Source organism: Schistocerca gregaria, chromosome 6 (genome assembly GCF_023897955.1).
Source record: "Schistocerca gregaria isolate iqSchGreg1 chromosome 6, iqSchGreg1.2, whole genome shotgun sequence".
NCBI classification, from domain to species: Eukaryota; Metazoa; Arthropoda; class Insecta; order Orthoptera; family Acrididae; genus Schistocerca; species Schistocerca gregaria.
The window spans coordinates 360,579,496-360,602,150 of NC_064925.1; the positions used below are offsets into that span (position 1 = coordinate 360,579,496).

At 45.7% G+C, this 22,655-nt stretch overlaps 1 protein-coding gene across 1 annotated transcript in view; it reads right to left on the reverse strand.

Annotated features, from left to right (window-relative positions):
- LOC126278173 (nucleolar protein 4-like) overlaps nt 1–22,655 on the reverse strand; it is a 688,925-nt gene that overhangs the window by 325,375 nt on the left and 340,895 nt on the right. The window lies entirely within an intron of this gene.

Genomic DNA, 22,655 nt, shown 5'->3' on the forward strand with positions numbered 1-22,655 from the left:
AACAAACGTTGCCAAAGGCGAACGAAGCGATAAGCAATAAACAACAGTCTTATAACTGAACAGCGGTGGATCCCAATATCTTTGGCTCAACAGTCTGCATTTCACCGCCGGCCGGGGTGGCCGAGCGGTTCTAGGCGCTACAGTCTGGAACCGCGCGACCGCTACGGTCGCCGGTTCTAACCCTGCCTCGGGCACGGTTGTTTGTGATGTCCTTAGGTTAATTAGGTTTAAGTAGTTCTAAGTTCTAGGGGACTGATGACCTCAGAAGTTAAGTCCCATAGTGCTCAGAACCATTTGAACCATATTTTTGCATTTTACCACTACGCCACCGTACCTACGAAAAAAAGCATGTTTTGCCGACGGCAGTCCTCTGTGATGACAGGAGAGCATCATCTCCTCGTAAAAAAGAGGTCGTCTTCTTTAATCATACGTAAGGCAGCAAAGACATCATAACAGGTCATCGATCAGGTAAGAAAATATTTGGGTATTTGAAAATAATATTTGTAAAGAAGAGAAAAGTAACGAAAGAAAGAAATAAAGCGAGCAAGAGCAGAAGGGGGGAGGGGAGGAAAACAAATACAGCAGACAGAAAGGTGACCTCACAGAATGTAAATTTACGAAAATAAAAAAGAATTCAAAATGGAATACCGAAAAACAGATAAGAAAAATAGAAAAGGAGATTTGGATGAAGTAAAAAAGAAAGTGAACGTAAAAGGCAGAGAGAAAGACGAAGAAGAAGAAGAAAGAAAATATGAAGGCAGGAATAAAGAATAGGTTACAGAAGAAAGGAGTAAGATGCGTTATGCATAGAATAGGAAATATGATGAGAAATTAAAAGAATAAAGAATGGTTACAAGAAGGAATGAGTTATGCATAGAATGGGAAATATTGTAGGAAATTAAAGGAATTAGTAGAAATGAAACGAAAAGGAGTAGAATAAAAACAGGGAAAGTGAGAAAAATTGGAAGAGTAAATACAATAAAGAAGAGGAGGGAAGAAAGAAAGAGAGGGAAGAGGAGAGGGAAAAGAAGGAACGAAATACAGTATTTTATACTTAGGATAAAACGACGAAACAATAAAAAGGCACAACTAATTCAACAACCCGTTCCACTGGATAAGGGGTGGTATTTCTCACACTGCCTGTAGTACACAAATAAGCAGAACTTTCGTGGTACATCCACTCTTCTACTATACGATGCGAAGCTGAAGTTTGTTAACGCGCATAGAGCACGCCAGTTTCCCGCTAAAACTTTGCAACGGATAGCGTTTAACAGGTAACACACTTCTGCCGTCTGATCTGTACGTATTAGACTGAGAGTATCGTATTAAATATTTATCGAGATCGTAGTAATTAAGTCTCAATATATCCCCTATGAGCACCTAAACGATACCTGATATGTTTCTCTAGATAATAATAATTAAGTCAGTCTCAATTTTGCCCCTCTAAGTACATAAAGGATACCTGATATCTGGAGGTACTTTTACAAATGACCGTTTCTCCTATTGTCCCACCCTGCATCAATACTTACCTTCAACGACCAATTGGAATGTGGCTAGATAACATTACAAAATACGCAGCAGCTACATGGATGTGCACAGCTCAACACGTTGACGCATGATAAGCCCCTTTATTCAGCAATAGATGTTAAGTTGGCACTGGTGGTAGTAGTAATGTCGAATAGTGGTAATGTCGGTGACGGTGGTGGTTATGTCAGAGGTGGCAGCAGTGGTGGCGGAGGTGGTGGCGGCGATGAAGATGATGATGGAGTTTATGTCGGAGAAAGATGACGACGATGATGGTGAGGTAATGATGTCAGAGATAACGATGATGATACGTGGGTGCACACAACTTTTGAGTACCGAAATGGTGGACGAGTGTGCCATTACTACTAACACTACTAACAGAGATGTTCAGTGTGCAGTGAGATGTTTGTGATCCGTCGATAACCTCGAACGAGAGTGTCCGCACGTTCCAAAACTACAGGAGTCACGGTTATTATCAGCTGACTGGGTTGCGCGACCTTCTTGTGATGATGACAGACGTCTCGCCAAACGACTCACAGTGCTTTTGTTCACTGCCAGTTCCTCGTAGACATTCTGCAAACGCCTACGAGTATGTGCGATGCTCTGGTTTTCCGCCGAAAGAAATTCAGTGACAACACTCTGCTTGAAACGCATCTCCGTTACAGAAGCCATTTTACAGTCTACATACAGCGCTGCCACCTATCGGAACCTTGTGAACCTATAGGGGCTGAAGCGGTAATATTTCACTATGTCCCACAACAAATTCCGCATTTTTTCAACGGAAACTGACCGAGAAAAAAAGTGTTGAATTACTTATTGAACGCCCTGTGTACTTTCTGAAGTGCCTCGTACGTTCCGAAGGTGATGTCAGAGGATACTGACAATGATGATAGAATTAAGACGGTGATGTCGGAGATGATGACAGAGAATGAGTCCCAATGCCGTGGTCGGAACTGATAGTGTTGAAAGTATCCTGATAGTGACGTCGGGCATGATGATGATGAGAGAATCGCGATGGTTGCAGCGGCTGATGACGATGACGACAGAGCTGCGATGGTTGCAGCGGCTGTGTGAACACGGTTTCCTCAGTGACTGCGTGGAGGGCTGGTTTGGCAAAGCGACTGTGTGTCGGAGCTGAGGGCGCCAACAGTGCGTGGAGCTGCCTCTCGCTCCCGGCTGGCGTTAGCTGCTGTGGCAGAGGCCGGGGTCGCCGCCGCGGCTTCTCGTGTGTAAATACGAAAATGTTAGGTCTTGCGTAGCGTCGCGTCGCGGAGCGGCGAGTGTACTGTTTGCTCTGTACCCGCTCCGCCCGGGCTTCCTCATAAGAACCCCCGGCAACTCTTCTGCGCAAAGTTTCTCCTACCTCCGCTACTTTCGACCTAAGTAATTAGATACCGTACCCTCCGTGTAGTGTACATCCCAGCTCCCTGATACTCACCGACGCTAGCCACGTTTTTTCGCTGCCTCGGTTTCTCAACATTTTAATGATGAAAAAACAGAAATTTTAAGGTTTGCGGATGAAATCGTCATCTGTTAATAGAAGCTTGACAAAATGTACGGACCGGAAAATGGACAATTCCTAAGCTAAAAAATACGCACAAACCAGGCTAACAGCCGGCCGGAGTCGCCGAGCGGTTCTAGCCGCTTCAGTCTGGAACCGCGTGACCGCTACGGTCGCAGGTTCGAATCCTGCATAGGGGTATGGATGCATGTGATGCCCTTAGGTTAGTTAGGTTTAAGTAGTTCTAAGTTCTAGGGGACTGATGACCTCAGATGTTAAGTTCCATAGTACTCAGAGCCATTTGAACCAGTCTAACAAACTGATGACAGTTCATCTTTATTGATGACTGAATATGACAAGTGGAAGAATTTAACTATGTAGCAGACGCACCTATAACTAAGCAGCTGAGACAAAATTCATTCTATTGACATTAACAGTAAGTCTACTCCTCGGTGTCACGGAGGATCTCAGGCGAGAGATTTCTTTCAATTACCTTCCAAACTGCCCGCATGCGGTTAACTCCAGACTCCAGTCAGGTAGAACTCCTTAACGATCGAGCACGGATCGTTCGTGGCAGACATTCGAGTGACTGAACCACGGACGCGGAGGCTGTGTTCAAAAGTTTTCCCATATCGAACGAAAATGGCAAGTAAAAAAAGAAACGGGTGCATGTATAACACACTTTTATAGAAATGCGTTAAAATAAAGTGACCAGTAAAAGTATGAAAGGAATGTGTTTTCCAAATATCAAAAGTGGAAACATAGATAAGAAGGTGGGGCAAACGTTACGAAGGACCAGATAATTATACAGTGGGCGGAATCGTCAGAGAATACAATTTCTGCTCCTTAAGAAACACCGTGAGTGCTAGAACTCATTTTCAGTTTTCTGGAAGAATAAGAATACTGTCAATTTATTCGTTCCTAGCTGAAAAAATGAATGTGTATTTCTGTAGTTTCGTACTTTTCAAATGCAGGTATAAAAATATTGGACATTTATACTTCATATCTGATGTAATCTTAATTTAAAAGAGAGTAAAACTGTTAGTGGTCTAAGGATGCAGACCCGATTTCTGTACACACAAGTATGCTGCCAAGTATCTCTTTGCAAAGAACTTACCTTAAAAGTACAGTCTCCTACCCATTTTCACGTTTCACAAAACCAAGCAATGGTAAAGTCATTGTCTTCTTTCACTCCTAACTTCCTATTATATCAGTTCTAAGGACAACCAGTGCTCTTGTTGCTCGTCGATTCGAATCACAGCCATATACAAGTCTTACGGTTACTGGAGAGGCGAAAGGGGGGGGGGGGGAATTGTTATTGTGGAAGCTACCCTGAGGTGACAAAATTCATGGTATAGCGATAAGCACATGGTGACAGTAGGCAGCGCATTGGTGTAGCTCTCATTTCTACGCAGGTGATTCATGTGAAAAGGTTTCCATCGTGATTATGGCCGCACGACGGAATTAGCACACCTCGAACGCAGAATGGTAGATGGAGCTAGATGCATGGGAAGTTCTATGTCGGAAATTGTTAGGGAATTCAGTATTCCGAGGTCCATAGTGTCCAGAGAATGCCGAAAATATCACCAACGCAGTGGCCGACGGCCTTCACTTAACAAGCAAGAGCAGCGGCGTTTGCGTAGAGTTGTCAGAGCTAACAGACAACAAACCACAGCGTGAAACAACCGGGACGTACAACGAACGTATCCGTTAGGATACTGCGGCGAAAACTGACGTTAATGGACTAAGGTAGCAGACGATGGACGCGATGCCTTTGCAGACAGCACGACATCGCCTGCAGCACCTTTCCTGGGGATCGTGTCCATATCGGTTGTACCCTAGAAGACTGGAAAACAGTGGCCTGGTCATATGAGTCCCGATTACAATTAGTAAGAGCTGATGTAGAGTGCGACTGCGGCGCAGACACCACAAAGCCATAGACCCAAGTTGTCAACAAAGTACTGTGCAAGCCAATGATAGCTTCACATGGAACGGACTGGGACCTCTGGTCCAATTGAACCTATCGTTTGCTGGAAATGGTTACGTTCGGCTACTTGGAGACAATTCGCAGCCATTCATGGACCTCATGTTCCCAAATAACGATGAAATTTTTATGGATTAAAATGTGTGGTAACAGAACATTCTGGACAATTCGAGCAAATGATTTAGCCACCCAGATCACCCACATGAATCCCATCGAACATTCATGGGACGTAATCGAGAGGTCAGTTCGTGCACAAAACCTTGTGCACCAGGAACAATTTAACGCTTATGGGGGCAACATGGCTCAATGTTTCTGCAGTGGACATCCAACGACTTGTTGAGTCAATGCCACTTCGAGTTGCTGCAATACGCCGAGCAAAAGGAAGTACGACACGAGATTAGGAGTCGACTCAGTGTAAAGATACGGTATCGACATAAAATTATCGATACTTTAATCATAAGCAGTATTCCTGTTATCGTACTCATAAAAGTATCGTAATATAACATCGATATTGTGATGTCCTGATACTTATAATCAATAATTAGAGTAAATAGACTATCAGCTCCAGCATCTTCATACCATTTTTTAAAATCTACTTACAATAAATATGGCTACGAAGTTTTTCGCGATGTATTTCTTGAATAAAAATCTCTCGGTGTACATGCAGCGTCAGTTCAGGATAAAACTCCAAGCTTTCGACCACTACCTCCATGGTCGTCGTCAGGGCTAAAACAGACTGTCGCGAACTAGCGAGGCTCCCACTTTTATATGCAAAGGACAGCTTCTGATTGGCTGGAATACGTTATAGCAACAGAGATATGGCTCGTAGTGAAGTGATGCCCTCTACTTCCATAGATGTAATTTCTATCCCGCGTTGTTTGCAGCGCCATCCCTTGAATCAGGAGGTAAAGTGCGGGAAGTTTTCCTCTGAGATTTTTCTTTATCCAGTGCACTCTTCCAGGTGTTGCTAAGTGCATAGCCGTTGTCTCTGTTAAAGTTATTATCGCTAAGAGTAATTTCGACTGCTTCCCGGATCACAGAGTCCCAGTAATTCGATTAGAATAAAACAGCACGTTATACAAATTTTAAACTCAATAATACAAGCGTTAAATAAAGGAATGTTGTTACTTCCATGACATATTAAAATTTCAAAAAGATTTTGGAAGATGAAATATGAAATCACATGTTTACATAATAAACACACCTGGAAATTGAAACAAGAACACATTGACACCGGTGTGTCAGACCCACCATACTTGCTCCGGACACTGCGAGAGGGCTGTAAAAGCAATGATCACACGCACGGCACAGCGGACACACCAGGAACCGCGCTGTTGGCCGTCGAATGGCGCTAGCTGCGCAGCATTTGTGCACCGCCGCCGTCAGTGTCAGCCAGTTTGCCGTGGCATATGGAGCTCCATCGCAGTCTTTAACACTGGTAGCATGCCGCGACAGCGTGGACGTGAACCGTATGTGCAGTTGACGGACTTTGAGCGAGGGCGTATAGTGGGCATGCGGGAGGCCGGGTGGACGTACCGCCGAATTGCTCAACACGTGGGGCGTGAGGTCTCCACAGTACATCGATGTTGTCGCCAGTGGTCGGCGGAAGGTGCACGTGCCCGTCGACCTGGGACCGGACCGCAGCGACGCACGGATGCACGCCAAGACCGTAGGATCCTACGCAGTGCCGTAGGGGACCGCACCGCCACTTCCCAGCAAATTAGGGACACTGTTGCTCCTGGGGTATCGGCGAGGACCATTCGCAACCGTCTCCATGAAGCTGGGCTACGGTCCCGCACACCGTTAGGCCGTCTTCCGCTCACGCCCCCAACATCGTGCAGCCCGCCTCCACTGGTGTCGCGACAGGCGTGAATGGAGGGACGAATGGAGACGTGTCGTCTTCAGCGATGAGAGTCGCTTCTGCCTTGGTGCCAATGATGGTCGTATGCGTGTTTGGCGCCGTGCAGGTGAGCGCCACAATCAGGACTGCATACGACCGACGCACACAGGGCCAACATCCGGCATCATGGTGTGGGGAGCGATCTCCTACACTGGCCGTACACCTCTGGTGATCGTCGAGGGGACACTGAATAGTGCACAGTACATCCAAACCGTCATCGAAACCATCGTTCTACCATTCCTAGACCGGCAAGGGAACTTGCTGTTCCAACAAGACAATGCACGTCCGCATGTATCCCGTGCCATCCGACGTGCTCTAGAAGGTGTAAGTCAACTACCCTGGCCAGCAAGATCTCCGGATCTGTCCCCCATTCAGCATGTTTGGGACTGGATGAAGCGTCGTCTCACGCGGTCTGCACGTCCAGCACGAACGCTGGTCCAACTGAGGCGCCAGGTGGAAATGGCATGGCAAGCCGTTCCACAGGACTACAACCAGCATCTCTACGATCGTCTCCATGGGAGAATAGCAGCCTGCATTGCTGCGAAAGGTGGATATACATTGTACTAGTGCCGACATTGTGCATGCTCTGTTGCCTGTGTCTATGTGCCTGTGGTTCTGTCAGTGTGATCATGTGATGTATCTGACCCCAGGAATGTGTCAATAAAGTTTCCCCTTCCTGGGACAATGAATTCACGGTGTTCTTATTTCAATTTCCAGGAGTGTAGATTATCAGAAAAACAGCTGAATAGAACCCAAAGGTAAGTAAATTAAATCTTACCTAGAATGTAGTACAGTCACTCAAAAACGATATTTTCTCGAATCGTTTCGTAGATACTATGTTGCGTGGGCTTGACAACGTGCTATGTGTGCCTTCGAAAATAAATGCGCGGAGGGCTCTCACGTCGCTGGATTTATCAGGTATTCTGTGGCTAGCATATGCAACTGGGAGAATAAAACTTTCATGTCTTCGCATTGCTCTAAAGGATTAGCCCACAGTGGTAACACAGGTGTTGCCAAATAAATAAATAATAACATTCGGTTTGTTATATTTTCTGCTACCAGTCACGATTTTCTTTTAATTTGTATTTTGCACGATGAGTTTCCGGAAATCATTCCCATTTTCAGCTGCATTTTTTTTTTGTCTGTATCCCCAAGGCACTAATTCGTGTGTGTTTTCAGTGTGTAAGGTGGTATACGGCTCTGTCGTCTTTACTGTAATATACAGGGTGAACATTAATAAAACCGACTAAACGCAGGGACGGATACCTGACTGGACAGAGAGGGAAAAAGGTCCAATGAACACGTGTCCCGAAATGCAGGTGAGAGGGGTAGTAGCGGCTGTCACGCTGGATACTCTAATCGAACTTATGTTTACACTATGTTGGCGGGCCACTTGCATGGAGCTTGTACTATAGATGCGTTTCGATATCCTGTATAACCTGGTCCTCCGAATCTCGCGTACGCACAGACCGTCGCCTCTCTGCATGTTCGTCTGTCTGAAAGGACCATGATCACACAAACGCTTAAGAGGGGCTTGAAATGTTGAGTGATGCGATTGTGGGCGTACTTGTTTTGGTATAGGCGTACTGCATTTCGACCACATGCTTGGCCGTACACCAACACAATCTCGGCCTGTTCCTGACATGGACACTGGGCCATTCTGCTGCTTACAGTACAGAGGGCATTTTTCTTAATAACCTGGATCATTATTTTGTTATAAACAGTGTGAGCCATAATTCCACTAACAACACTTCGGATGCTAGTCAGGCATATTTTCTGAGTATTCTGGTACAGCCGCGTGGTCTAAGGTGCTGCAGTCACGGACTTGCGGCTAGTACCGGCGGAGGTTCGAGTCCTCCCTCGGGCATGGGTGTGTGTGTGTTTGTCCTTGGGATAATTTAGTGTGTAAGCTTAGGGATTGATGACCTTAGCACTTAAGTCCCCTAAGATTTCACACACATTTGAACATTATTTTATTCTGGTACAAGGAACCCGTGGTCCCTGGTAGCTTGTCACAGAGTAATTGCATTTGGCGTGATTTCTGAATCGTGGTGCGGTTGACCTTGCTCTAGCTTTCATAAGGGTTCGATATCTCGCGTTAAATCGCAGCTTGGTTATTACAGAAACACTTTCGCGGCTAGTCTGAAAAGGGCGCAGGCACTAGAGAGAATAGGGAGGAAGAAGACAGGGACAGAGAGAGAGAGAGAGAGAGAGAGAGAGAGAGAGAGAGAGAGAGAGAGAGAGAAAGATCGCGACTGTGGAGTGAGTGCTTCCTCGCGCAGATAAGTAGTGGAGCCGCTGTTTATGGTATCGTGTGTACCGGCGGCAGGTAGCATGTGCCAGTTGGGCCCTGCCAAGCTGAGTGGAGTCCGTAGTGTTACAGTGTCTGCAAGCGGCGCGTGTTAGCTTGGCTCAGTTTCACGAGTGGACCGCACTTTCGGCAAAGCAGCTGGAATACAAGTTATTGGTTCTAGTGTGTGCAGCAAGCTCAACTTGAGATGGGTCTTGTAGTGCGCCTACTGTGTATGAGAATGATATTGCAGCACTAACGACGAAGGACGCATTGAAAGTTTTACATTTGCTAAGACCTTATTCGGCTCTAAAAAAACTCAGACTGAAGAAAACATGTGTGAAGTTCGCCATTTCGTTACCATGCATAGATTTGGTTTCACCGACCAGGTAGTAAGACGACGGAAACACGTCCTTAAATTTAAAGAGAGTCGTAATACAAAGCCGTTGAGGTGCAATTTATGCACTTTTAAATTTGTCAGTTGAGTCTGCCGAACTTCTTTTCTTGTTAAGTAACCTTTTTGGTAATTTGAATTCCTGCCATTAAATTGCACCAAGTAATTCTGGTGCTGTGTTTGCTTTTAATATTTAAATCTGTCTGTGGATCTGGCAATTAATTTGTCTAGCTCCTTCTCTGTTTAATAGCCAACTATGCCAAGGTCTGTTGTAGTTGAGTGCCAAAATATTTTATTCGCGTTGCTTACAACCAGAGGTTGTAGAGTGTTTCAAAGAGAGCATTAGGGAACGACTGACAAGAATGGGGGAAAGAAATACAGTAGAAGAATGGGTAGCTTTGAGAGATGAAATAGTGAAGGCAGCAGAGGATTAAGTAGGTAAAAAGACGAGGGCTAGTAGAAATCCTTGGGTAACAGAAGATATACTAAATTTAATTGATGAAAGGAGAAAATATAAAAATGCAATAAATGAAGCAGGAAAAAAAGGAATACAAACGTTTCAAAAAATGAAATCGACAGGAAATGCAAAATTGCTAAGCCGGGATGGCTAGAGGACAAATGTAAGGATGTAGAGGCACCTATCACTTGTAAGACAGATACTGCGTATAGGGAAATTAAAGATAGCTTTGGAGAAAAGAAAACTACCTGTATGGATATCAAGAGCTCAGATGGAAAACCAGTTCTAAGCAAAGAAGTGAAAGCAGAAAGGTGGAACGAGTATATAGAGTGTCTGTACAAGGGCGATGTACTTGAGGACAATGTCCATTAGAACTACTGATAGCCTTGGGAGAGCCAGCCCTGACAAAACTCTACCATCTGGTGAACAAGATGTATGAGACAGGCGAAATACAGATCGACTGCTTCCTTCTTCTCACACGGTGTTCGACCATGGTTCAGCCATTCTTTGCTCCTATTCAAAATGTCAAGCGATTCGCTGATTTCTCCAACTGTTTTCTTTGAGGCCAACTACACGACTTCTCTCAAATGAGGACATCTGCATATATTGTTCATGCGCAAGTCTCCGAGTCTTAGTTACTGTCCAGCTGAGTACACGGAACGCCGGCCGCTGTGGCCGAGCGGTTCTAGGCACTTCAGTACGGAACCGCGCTGCTGCTACGGTCGCAGGTTCGAATCCTGCCTTGGGCATGGATGTGTATGATGTCCTTAGGTTAGTTAGGTTTACGTAGTTCTAAGTCTAGGGGACTGATGACCTCAGATGTTAAGTCCCATAGTGCTTAGAGCCATTTGAACCATTTGAAGTACACGGAATGAAATTCGCAGAGACTTCACGCCCTGGTATCGACATGTCCCCTGGCTGGTTGGATGGTTGGCTGGTTGACCTGGGGCAGTGGACCAAACAGCGAGATCACCGGTCCCATCGGATTAGGGAAGAATTGGGAAGGAAGACGGCCATGCCCTTTCAAAGGAGCCGTCCCGGCATTTGCCTAAAGCGGCTTAGGGAAATCACAGAAAACCTAAATCAGGAAGGGCAGGCACGGCTTTGAACCGTCTTTCCTCCCGAATGCGAGTCCAGTGTGCTAACCACTGAGCCACCTCGCTCGGTCATGTCCCCTGCTCTAGTATCCTTGCCAGCTGCGCGGTGAAATTTTGCTGCAATTCATCCATCGGCCGCCAAAGTTTATAATTTTCCGTCGATGTCAGTAATAATGTCAATTTTTTTGTCTTAGAGTGCGCCTCCAGTTGTTCGAAATAAAATAAATGATAATTGTAAGTAGGCTGTTTAGGTTTTTATATTGGTAACGCCACGTAGCGCTCTGTCTGAAAATCACTGGCTGTATGCAGTCTGTGGCTGGGTGGCATTGTTGCAATATGCGCCATTGTAGTGTTGGGCAGTTGGCTGTTAACAGAGCGTAGCGCTGGGCAGTTGGAGGTGAGCCGCCAGCAGTGGTGGATGTGGGGAGAGAGATGGCGGAATTTTGAGAGCGGATGATCTGGACGTGCGTCCACCAGAGACAGTACATTTGTAAGACTGGATGTCATGAACTGCTATATATGACTTTTGAACACTATTAATGTAAATACATTGTTTGTTCTCTTTCATTTGCTAACTATGCGTATCAGTAGTTAGCGCCTTCAGCAGTTTGCATCTTTTATTTAGCTGGCAGCAGTGGCGCTTGCTGTATTGCAGTAGCTCGAGTAACGAAGATTTTTATGAGGTAAGTGATTTGTGAAAGGTGTAGGTTAATGTTAGTCAGGGCCATTCTTTTGTAGGGATTATTGAAAGTCAGACTGCGTTGCGCTAAAAATATTGTGCGTCAGTTTAAGCACAGTCATGTATAATTTTTCTAAGGGGACGTTTCATAATAAATAAGCAAAAAATTATAGTTGTAGATGTAATAAATGGTGTCCATTATAATTATGCGGGCTGTTATGCCGTGGTCGGTTGATGAATTCTGTGTCAATTCCCAACGTTTCGTCTCCGATTGCGGGAGACATCTTCAAGGGAGTCCGTAGCTCGATGGAAGGTCCAACACACCCAATGGCTCGCTACTGACTGAGTCAGCCTTCACTATTTCATCTCTCAAAGCTACCTATTCTTCTTCTACTGACTGACTCAAGCAGTAGCGAGGCAGTGGGTGTGTTGGACCTTCCATCGAGCTAGGGACCCCCTTGAAGATGTCTCCCGCAGTCGGAGACGAAACGTTGGGAATTGACACAGAATTCATCAACCGACCACGGCATAAGAGCCCGCATAATTATAATGGACATGATATTTTCGGCCGTGAAAGTCTACATTTCATGTAATAAATCATTGCTATGGTCATTCTATACGGCACTTGTTATAAAGATTTAATAAGAGTAAAAATGTCAGATGAAAAATACCGAATAAAAAAAATATTGACTGCGAGATGAAAGTAGTCGACAGAAATTTATGTCTTTCACCACATTGTGTGGTAGTCACGTACTTTCCGCATTGACGTCCACGACAGAGTGGCCGTAATTATTTTATTTGCGCACAGCAAAAGCGAAACAATGACGACTTGTCTTAGTCTAATACTAGATGGTAAACGACGCTTACATGGACGACATCGCGACACTGTACGAAACTTCGCGAGTAGAGTGATAGGTCAATTTTCTTGGGCCACCTCATCGCCCCCCACCCGCCACAACCTCCACCTTGCCACGTGCAGATTTTTATAGCCCCGGCCCCCTCAAGGCTGAGCCGGATCTGGAAAAGCAGCCCCGACAACAAGTCCGGAAGGACCGGCCGCCGCCCACGCAGGGCCCTGCGCGGTGCATCAGTATGCATGAGCCGCCGCCCGCTTCTAATGGACCCGCCTGCCGCCTCCCAAGCGTCGCCTACTCCAGCACCGCGCCCCTCCCAGCCCAACTTGTCGACTGTACCGCAACTTGCCTACACCGACTCAGCGCTCCTGCTGCGGCACCTGCTCGTTTTTTGTGCCACGCAGCGCAGATAAACTGCCGCTAAACTGTCGTCTTACAACTACGATCTGCCCGACATCTTTGAAGACCATAGTCAGAGTAAGCTACCACTTCCTCCACATCCATGAGCACGACTAGGTGTACTCTGAAGCATTTTGAAGCATAACAATAGGTAAGAGCCACACTGACCTCGTAATCGATGCCACAGGAGGCTTCTGCATATCATGTATTCCCCGATGAGGAGCAAATATTCCACGAGAAGCAAATGGTTCAAATGGCTCTGAGCACTATGGGACTTAACATCTATGGCCATCAGTCGCCTAGACCTTAGAACTACTTAAACCTAACTAAACTAAGGACATCACACACATCCATGCCCGAGGCATGATTCGAACCTGCGACCGTAGCAGCAGCGCGATTCCAGACTGAAGCGCCTAGAACCGCTTGGTCACTGCGGCCAGCAAAATGTGTGCCCCGACCGGGACTCGAACCCGGCATCTCCTGCTTACGTGGCAGACGCTCTATCCATGTGAGACACCCAGAACACAGAGGATAGTGCGACTGCAGGGACTTATCTCCGGCACGCCTCCCGTGAGATTTTAAAAAAAGTGTAATTTAACAGTTTGCTTGAGAATGGATATACAGTCGAAACATCGATGTACATAAAATAAAAATAAGATGCAAATGAATAACAGAGAGCGCAGCAGACTTGTTTTTCACATGAAGTTTATCATGGTAGTGGATCCTGTTACAATTAAAGTGAGTGGGGAGATTAAGTTTTTGTTACGATTGCATACTATTCATTTGATTTCAAAGAAACGGTAATTCAGCACAGTTTCGCACTGTGTAGTGCAATCGTCGTGGAGGAGTAAAGTGAAGGGAAAGGACATAAAGTAAAGTGTGATTTGTGTCGACCATCAAATTCAGTCAAATGAAGATCCGCAACAAATTTGAAATAATAAGAACACTAATAATAATAATTTATTTTTATCAGAGATGCAACATCTACACTAGTATTTCCATCGTCTTCGAGTCACAAGCGTAAAAATGCCCATAAACAACATACGAGTTCCTTGATTGTGCAATTTGAAAACTCTTCAATGAAACGTCACAGCAGTCAAATCTTCGTAAATGGAACTGTGATTATTACTATTTGAATTTTCCGTCGGTGTCTGGCAGAAAAGTTTTATATAATATTCTGATGTTGCAGAATAGTAGGAGTGTTTCCTATTTAATGTCACAATATCTGTGAATATGCTACGGAAGAAATGAGCTAGGCCTAAAACTTACTCTCAAAGATCTGCAGCCTTTTTCTGCCTTAGAAGATTCGTGTTTATTGAATTACTGTATTACATGAAATCCAGTAACACAATTCCATCGCAGTATTAGCTGAAAACTACTGACAGCTTATGCCAACAGGCCGTTTTACAACACTTTATTTCAGCAGATCGTACCAATTCGCTGTTGGTTAGGAAACAGCATTAACATCGCCCTCAAGCTATGATGCAATTAGACACTTTACTTTCAGAATTGTAAAATTAAGTATGACAACGAAAAATAATTTTAATCGCATCATCTGTTGCGTTTATTAAAGGTATGGAAAAAGACTACGAACTTATGCACCAACCCAATAAATGACAAAAATATATTAACTGATGCCTTCAAAGACAGCTACGACCTTCTCTAGGATGGGTACGAGGACGGTGCCTGGAGGGAGCTAACTACAAATTATGTGCCCACACAAAATCATTCAGCCGTAAAGAGAAAAGACGGTCAATGTGCAAAAGGGAATATTGTATTATGGAGGCCGCAAGTTTCGGGACAGGGGCTTACCACCCGCTAATTATTTCTTCTGTTACAGAGGCCGCCGTGGCGCAATTAACGCCGCTTGCGGCTTATAATTAGGTTTTATTTTTTTTCGAAACTCTACCGCTGACGCTGCTGTTAGGGACTGCCCTCGACGCGCCGAAAGAAAAGACAGAAAAATAAAAACATAAAAAAGTTGGGCGTGACAGTTTTTCGGTATGTTTAATTTCATTCAGTTCGGAAACGCGGCCACAAAAAAAGTACACTAGACTCATTCCCGTCCCACGTACCCCCGCCGCCTCCCCCATTTTTTTGCCCTTACCTGCCGCGAGATTTATTTTTAATTTGTCCAGTAAAATAGCTGGATTATTTGCAACTGCGCGTACGCGCCTGTCCGCTAAGCACGAGTACAATACCGGCATTAGCCCAATCAGGGCGGCGATTGCATTACGTTTTGCGACGCTATTATACATTCATAACTCGTAGCCCTTCCCAGCAAGCGTACACGCCCGGCGCCAGTGAGGGAAAAAAAAGAGCGTTTTAGAATATACCGGCGGTACTAATTAAATTACAGCAATTAAAATGATATCAGTGTGTCCCTGCGAGTATTGGCAGTTAATTTAAAACAACAACGGCGACAACAAGAACGGCGACAAAAAAACAATTAATTAAGCGCGTCGCAGACGCGGCCGGTCCGGCAGGCGTTTTCGCGAGCGCCGGACAAATGGGCCGAATCCCACGTGACGGCCCGCGTCCGGGCTAATAACTCTGCGAGCTGCTACGACTGCGCATGCGCTGCTACGTACGTCGCCGGTCGGAGCGCACCGGCGAATAAATGCAGGTTTGAAAACGGTCCCTTACCATCTAAACTATAGAAATGAACTGACATCCGCACATAATACGCCGCAAGCAACTCTACTGCACACTAGGGAGAAATTTCCTACGTAAGAAGGCAGACTGAAAAATTTTAGAATGCCAAGGTAGTAGCCGACACTATCTAATGTTGTTTGTGTTGAGTGGCGTTCGATTTCCTCTGCTAGTTTCTCAATTATCTTTATTTAATTACTGCCGACCCGTCCCGGCATCACGAGGGTAGTACTAACAAGGAGAACATTAAAAGTGCCATCACCCGATTTCCCAGGGACTTCGCTCAATAAAAGAGGAGCCAAAATCAACGAACACATGTCTCGGCTTATCCGTAGGTACTCGACCGCTTCTGAAAAAACAACGGTCAAAGTTTTCGAAGTATTTTCGACTTACTTTATGTGCCTCTTACAGGGCGATCTCCTCAGACGAACTGGTGGCTGGCTCACTGGTTAGTGACGCGGCTTCAGAAGTTTTTCATTTACCTACCTATGTCCGCAGAAGGTTACTACACGAATATTTCTTATCAAATTAGGAGATAGAAAGGCGTTAGATTAATTATGAAATTACAACTGTATTTCAAAATCAGTCACACATTTATCCAAAAAAATGGTTCAAATGGCTCTGAGCACTATGGGACTCAACCCGCCCAGACCAAACGCAACGAACTATATCGAACAAAAATTAAAAAGAAAAAAAACTGCCGGCACGGTAACTCAGCGTGTTCGGTCAGAGGGTTAGCTGCACCCTTTAATAAAAACCCGAGTTAATGGATCAGCGACGAACTAAAACGGTCGTCTTGCGATATCCGCCCCGAGCAGATACAACAAACAAAAACGAACAAAATGAGATTAATAAAAAATAGAAAAAAAGGTGGTAACGTGCTCGCCTCCCATGCATCCTTCATAACAAGTGCCTCTTGTATACGACTATTTTTCAAACATAATTTACGCGATGTCAAACAAAACACTGTTGCTCATTAAACAAAGAATCAAAGTTAACCAGAAATAATTTCAGTTGACGTAAAGGCTAAATACACCGCGTGTCTCTCCTAAGACCCGCCAGGCGAATTATCTCTGGTGTTTCGGCAGATACTTGCAATTTCGTTTTTGCAAAGTGCAAAGGAAGTCAGTGCAAGTAAATTCTGCTCGTCATGTCTTTCATGCGATGGGAACCATCGACGAAATGCGTCGGTCTGTTTCCCATTACACACACAAAACGATTTTTAAAGCGGAAATGTACGTACCCATTCGATAACGCGGTTCAAAATTAGTAGAGCACGATATTCGTTCTATCGATAAGTATTTGGGGGGACAGTTAAACACGAAGCATTCATGCAATAGCGACAGCAGCACCCTGGCCCATGCTGACTGCTACACCCATGCAGCAGCATTGCTTAGTCGCTGCTGGAGAACTGGTTGTTTTTCGTGCTTTAATGTCCCTGCTAACATATACCGACAAAATATAGGCTCGACTAATTTAGGACCTCTCTACGGAGTGGAAACACAAAATTCTGTTTTAAAAATCATTTTGCTTGCAATGGGAAACAAACCGACGTTCGGCATCTCATGGAATACGTGAAGACCTGTGTTTGGGCCGACTCCGGCTGCACATTAAAAAAGCGAAATTGTCAATATCTGCCGAAACAGCAGAGAAAATGCAGATGCCAGCCCTTACGAGAGACAACACGCATACTATATTTTACACGTGACGTATTCCATAATTACAAAAGTTATCATTCATAAATATAAAAATAATTCTCTAGACGAGAGTTTGAATGTTCTTATAATCATTAATTTGAACAATACAGGCTATGAAACATTCTGGAAAAGAATGGTATATTGTACACATAATGCTTTGCACAGCGCCTGTGTATCTGTAAGCGCTGAACGAGAAACACAGTACACTCATAAGCCAAAACATTATGACCACTGCCCCACCGCGACGTTGGATCCGCCTGGTGGCGTTGCATGCACGTGACACGGTACCAAAAGTATGTAAGTGGAGCAGACACGGCCGGGGGATCACCCTAGCAAAGACATGGGCTGCATATGGGCAATCCATTGAGATAAACGACTGTCCCAAAGGGCACATTATTATCACACAGTGCTTGTGAATGAGTACCTCGAAAGCGGCGAAGCTTGTCGAATGTTCACGTGCTATTGAAGCGAGCATTTACGGAAAGAGGTAGAAGCACGGTGAAGCTACCAACAGCCGATAAATGGTTGGATGTCCACGACTCTCCACAGAAAGTGGGGTTTGGAGGCTTGTCTGCTCTACAAAGTAGGACAGACGGTGATCTGTGGCATCCCTGCCGAAAGAGCACAAAGCTGGTGCACGCACAACGGTTTCGGGGCACACCGTCCATCGTACATGGAGCTCCGCAACAGTCCATTCCTACATGTTCACGTGTTGACCCAACGACATCCTCATTTGCGATTGCAGTGCGCACGCAATCATCGAGATTCGACCATCGATCAGTGGAAACGTTTCGGTTCTTCGGGTGAATCACATTTTTACTTCACTAGGTCGCTGGTCGCCTCCGCAAACACCGTCATCGAGGCGAACGGCGGCTCGAAGAGTACAACGCGTCATGGTCACTGACTGGTGGCAACAGTATTATGCTATGGGAGTCTTTCTCCTGCGCTTGCATGAGATCTGCGGTAGTAATGGAAGACACGCTGACAGCTGAGAACCATCTGCATACCTTCAAGCTTGATGTCTTCCCCGACGGCAATGTCATCTTTCGGCGGTAAAATTGTCCGTGTCTCGCAGCCATAACCGTGCTACAGCGGTGTGTGGTGCATTACAGAACTCACGTTGATGTCTCGGCGTTCAAATTCGCCTGATGAAAAACCTGTGGAACCTATGTGGGTTACTATCAGCCTCCACCACCGCGTACGCAAATCAGCGCTCCGTAATTTACCCGAATTACAAGACCTGTGCGTCGACATCTAACGCGACATACCTCCACATACCTACAAATAATCTGTTGGATCCCTGATATGCAGAATCAGTGATGTATTTCGCTCAAAGAGACAAACAAGTTATTAAACAGGTGATCATAATGTTTTGGTGCATCAGTGTATGTCTTCAGTTACTATGAAAAAGGCGCGAGTGAAGTAGTTCTCTTTAGAGCTAAAAGATGAATAATGAAGTTTTTATCGTCGTGATAAATAAGCTTGTGGAATAAATCGTGTACAGTGATAGTGTGAAGATACCTTTTCACTCGGTTATTTAAGCCCCAGGACGTCTGGTCAACTCCTACGAGCCTAAATCACGGGAAGCTTAAAATATGAGTACAAGATCTAGTTATATTATTACTCATTGAACTTTTAGTTAATATTGGTTCTCTTCTAGCAGGGCAAATACGTACTGAACTAGCTATGACAAGCGTTAGAAAAATACATTAAGCTACCGTACTCAAAGAATGAAATTCACGGAATACTGGAGAGACCAACATTACAAGCTGTAAATGAGACGTAAACTGTAGATCAGTCCTTGCGGCGAATTCGTATGGCCTAGAGCTTAGAGCGACTATTCGCGATAAGCGAGGCGTATGCGGTGAATCTTTATCTGGCACAAATATTTTATTAATATGTATATTATTCCTCACCTCAATATCGCTTTTTCTCAAAACTTCCCAATCGTACAGCGATGAATAAGGTATCGTTAGAAAGGTTTTTTAACCTGCTTTGAGATTGCACACCGATTTTGCGCTAAAACTTACTATTTGTGAAAATTTTAACATGAAATAGTCTCTTACTTTCCGAGGCAAAAGGGCATCATGGACACCCAGCTTCACGAAGCTAACTTATTAATCACGAATAAGAGACGCCCTCTTCATAATACCTTATTACAAACACCATTTTATTTGTTTTAAAGTATTTATTAACCGGATAGGTAGCGTACAGCATTGTCACAGATAATAACCATGACCAGTGCGCGAGTCCATTATTTCTGCCCGTCGTACAGGGTAACTTTTCTGAACAAATATACTTTTCGAGACGACAAACATATTTGTCATTGTCGCTTGATTTGTGATTTACCTCTTGCTACTGTGGCCTAACGTACGCACATAGGGTACAAAGTGCAATTAATAAAATGGCTCTGAGCACTAAGGGACTCAACTGCTGTGGTCATTAGATCCCTAGAACGTAGAACTACTTAAACCTAACTAACCTAAGGACACCACACACATCCATGCCCGAGGCAGGATTCGAACCTGCGACCGTAGCAGTCGCACGGTTCCGGACTGCGCGCCTAGAACCGCGAGACCACCGCGGCCGGCAAAGTGCAATTAAAATCTCAAATGCAGTTAGTAGTTATTGTGAACCTAGTGATACATCAAATAAAAAGCGAACACTTCGAATCCTGCCTCGGACGTGGATGTGTGTGATGTTCTTAGGTTGGTTAGGTTTAAGTTGTTCTAAGTTCTAGGGGACTGATGACCTGAGCAGCTAAGTCCCATAGGGTCTGAACCATTTGAACCTTATCCGAACGATTACGGTTATTCAAAATAACTGCCATTATTTAAAACTATAGAGTAGGTCCCATGCTCACTACACATTCGTTCTCTGAGTTGCCATTTTGCAACGTCTGGTGGTTTAGCCTTGATTTGTATTATGTTTTGAGGCAAAAGTTAAATCTTACTGTTGTAAATAGTACAGAGTTTTAAACCCCCCTAAACTCGATTAGAAGTGACAGCGTCGTGACGTTGCATGCAAACGGCGTGAGACGCGCCGGGCAATGAGTTATTCGACAGCTTTTATCCAACCAGCGGGCGGGCGCGCTGAACCGCCGGCGCGCTTTCCGCAGAACGGACGCGGCTGAATATGATATAACGGGCGCGCCGGGAAGAGGTGCCAAGCGCGCCAGGGCAATACCGCGGCCGTCCCGGGAGGACCGCTACAAACTGCGCATCCGTAATGACCGGGCCCCGGCGGCGGCGGCGGCGGCGGCGGCGGCGGCTTTTTGCTCGTCATCGCCATCGCCAGCGCCGCTGCACACTTGTTACGGCCAACAAAACTCCCGCGGTCCGCCCCCACACCCGCGGCCGCAGCGCGTGACGTCACAGCGTATATTTTGTGCCCCCGCCCGCAGCCGCCGCCGCCCCACCCCACCCCACCCCACTTCCACCCGCGCCGGCCGCCCACGCGCCGCGCCGGCCCGGGTATACACCCACATATGTTATATACCTCTCCCCCTTGTCATAGCGGAACAGGGGTACAGGGGCGGGGAAATCAATACGGGCGGGACGGGAATGACCCCTCGGCGCTGCCTCTATCCGGCCGGCGTGCGTGCGTGCTGCGTGCGGGGCGTACGTGCGTGTGTGCGGGCTAGGCCGGGCCCCGCTCGCCGAATATATAGGGTCAATAATGCATCATTTGTCATACTGCGCAGCGCGCCGCCGCGTCCTACCTACCTGGCTGTATGTATAATGCGGCGAGGCCGTTCCCAGGCGTCCGGGCTTCGTGCCCGGCCGCCACAGTGATTAACGAACGCTGCCCCCTCCCCACCCGCCACCTCTGCCCTCGCCTGCCTGTTTGTGTTTCGTTTAATCTTCCTAAAAGCGGGCATGTTCCGACAACAGCCGCCGCCGCCGTTGCCCCGGCAAATTTGCCACCATTCGCGGCTCGTCGCGCGAATCAATTTCCATACAATTTTGAAGCTGCGTTGCATCGAAATGTTCTAGAGTTATTTAATGGCTTTTTCCGTTTTTCCCCCCGGTTGGGCTACGCCGTGACACAGTCCGATTTCTCCTGTGCGGGAGAAAAAGGGGAGGGGGGCGGGACACAACTCTACAATAAACCAGCAACTCCATTCCGGTCTTCCTTACTTGCAGACATAGGCTTCCACTAGGGTGGCGCGTGCAAGAGGAATCGCTTAGTCTCTCCAGGAATCTAGACGTACCATCGCTTAGTCTCTCCAGGAATCTAGACGTACCGGCACTATATTTATTACAAATTTCTCGCATTTTTAATGAGTCGCAGATTCAACACTGCAGACTGCGCAAGAAAGAAAAAATATAAAATAATGGGTTTTTTTACAGTTCCCTGTCTCAGTCTGTAAAAACGGAACCATTATAGGATCGTTTTGTGTCCGTCTGTTTGTCTGACTGTTACGAATCATTTTTCAGGAACGGGTATACGTACCACGTTCAAATTTGTGTCAATAATTAAGGTCCGCAGGCCGGAGAGCCGAGCGGTTCTAGGCGCTACAGTCTGGAACCGCGCGACTGCTACGGTCGCAGGTTCGAATCCTGCCTCGGGCATGGGTGTGTGCGATGTCCTTAGCTTAGTTAGGTTTAAGTAGTTCTAAATTCTAGGGGACTTATGACCTCAGCAGTTAAGTCCCATAGTGCTCACAGCCATTTGAACCATTTTTTATTAAGGTCCTTGGAGTCGTAAATGTTTTAAGCTTCCAAGTCACTTCAGTCATAAGTTCCGGCTATTTATCCCACGTATACTGAAACTGGAAAACTCACGCATTAAAATCTATAGGGCGCTTCCCAGTGACTTAGAATCATGAAATTTGGCACAAGAAAAGTGTGTGAAATGTTATGGGACTTAAGTGCTAAAGTCCCTAACCTTACACACTACTTAACCTAAATTATCCTAACGACAAAGACACACACCCATGCCCGAGGGAGGACTTGAACCTCCACCGGGACCAGCTGCACAATCCATGACGCCTGAGACCTCTCGGCTAAACCCGCGCGGCAAATTTGGCAAAAATCAAGTTTCCACAGTGTAAGTAAACGAAAAAAGAATCCGAAAACTGCTACTACGTAATTATATCACAGGAAAAATATTTTTTGTCATTTTAAACCGTCTGGATGTTCCTCTGTTAAGGTCGTTTTTCTCTGGAACAGGTTAGCGTATCAAGTTCAGATTTTTGTCACATACCAAATTCTGTGGTTCCTTG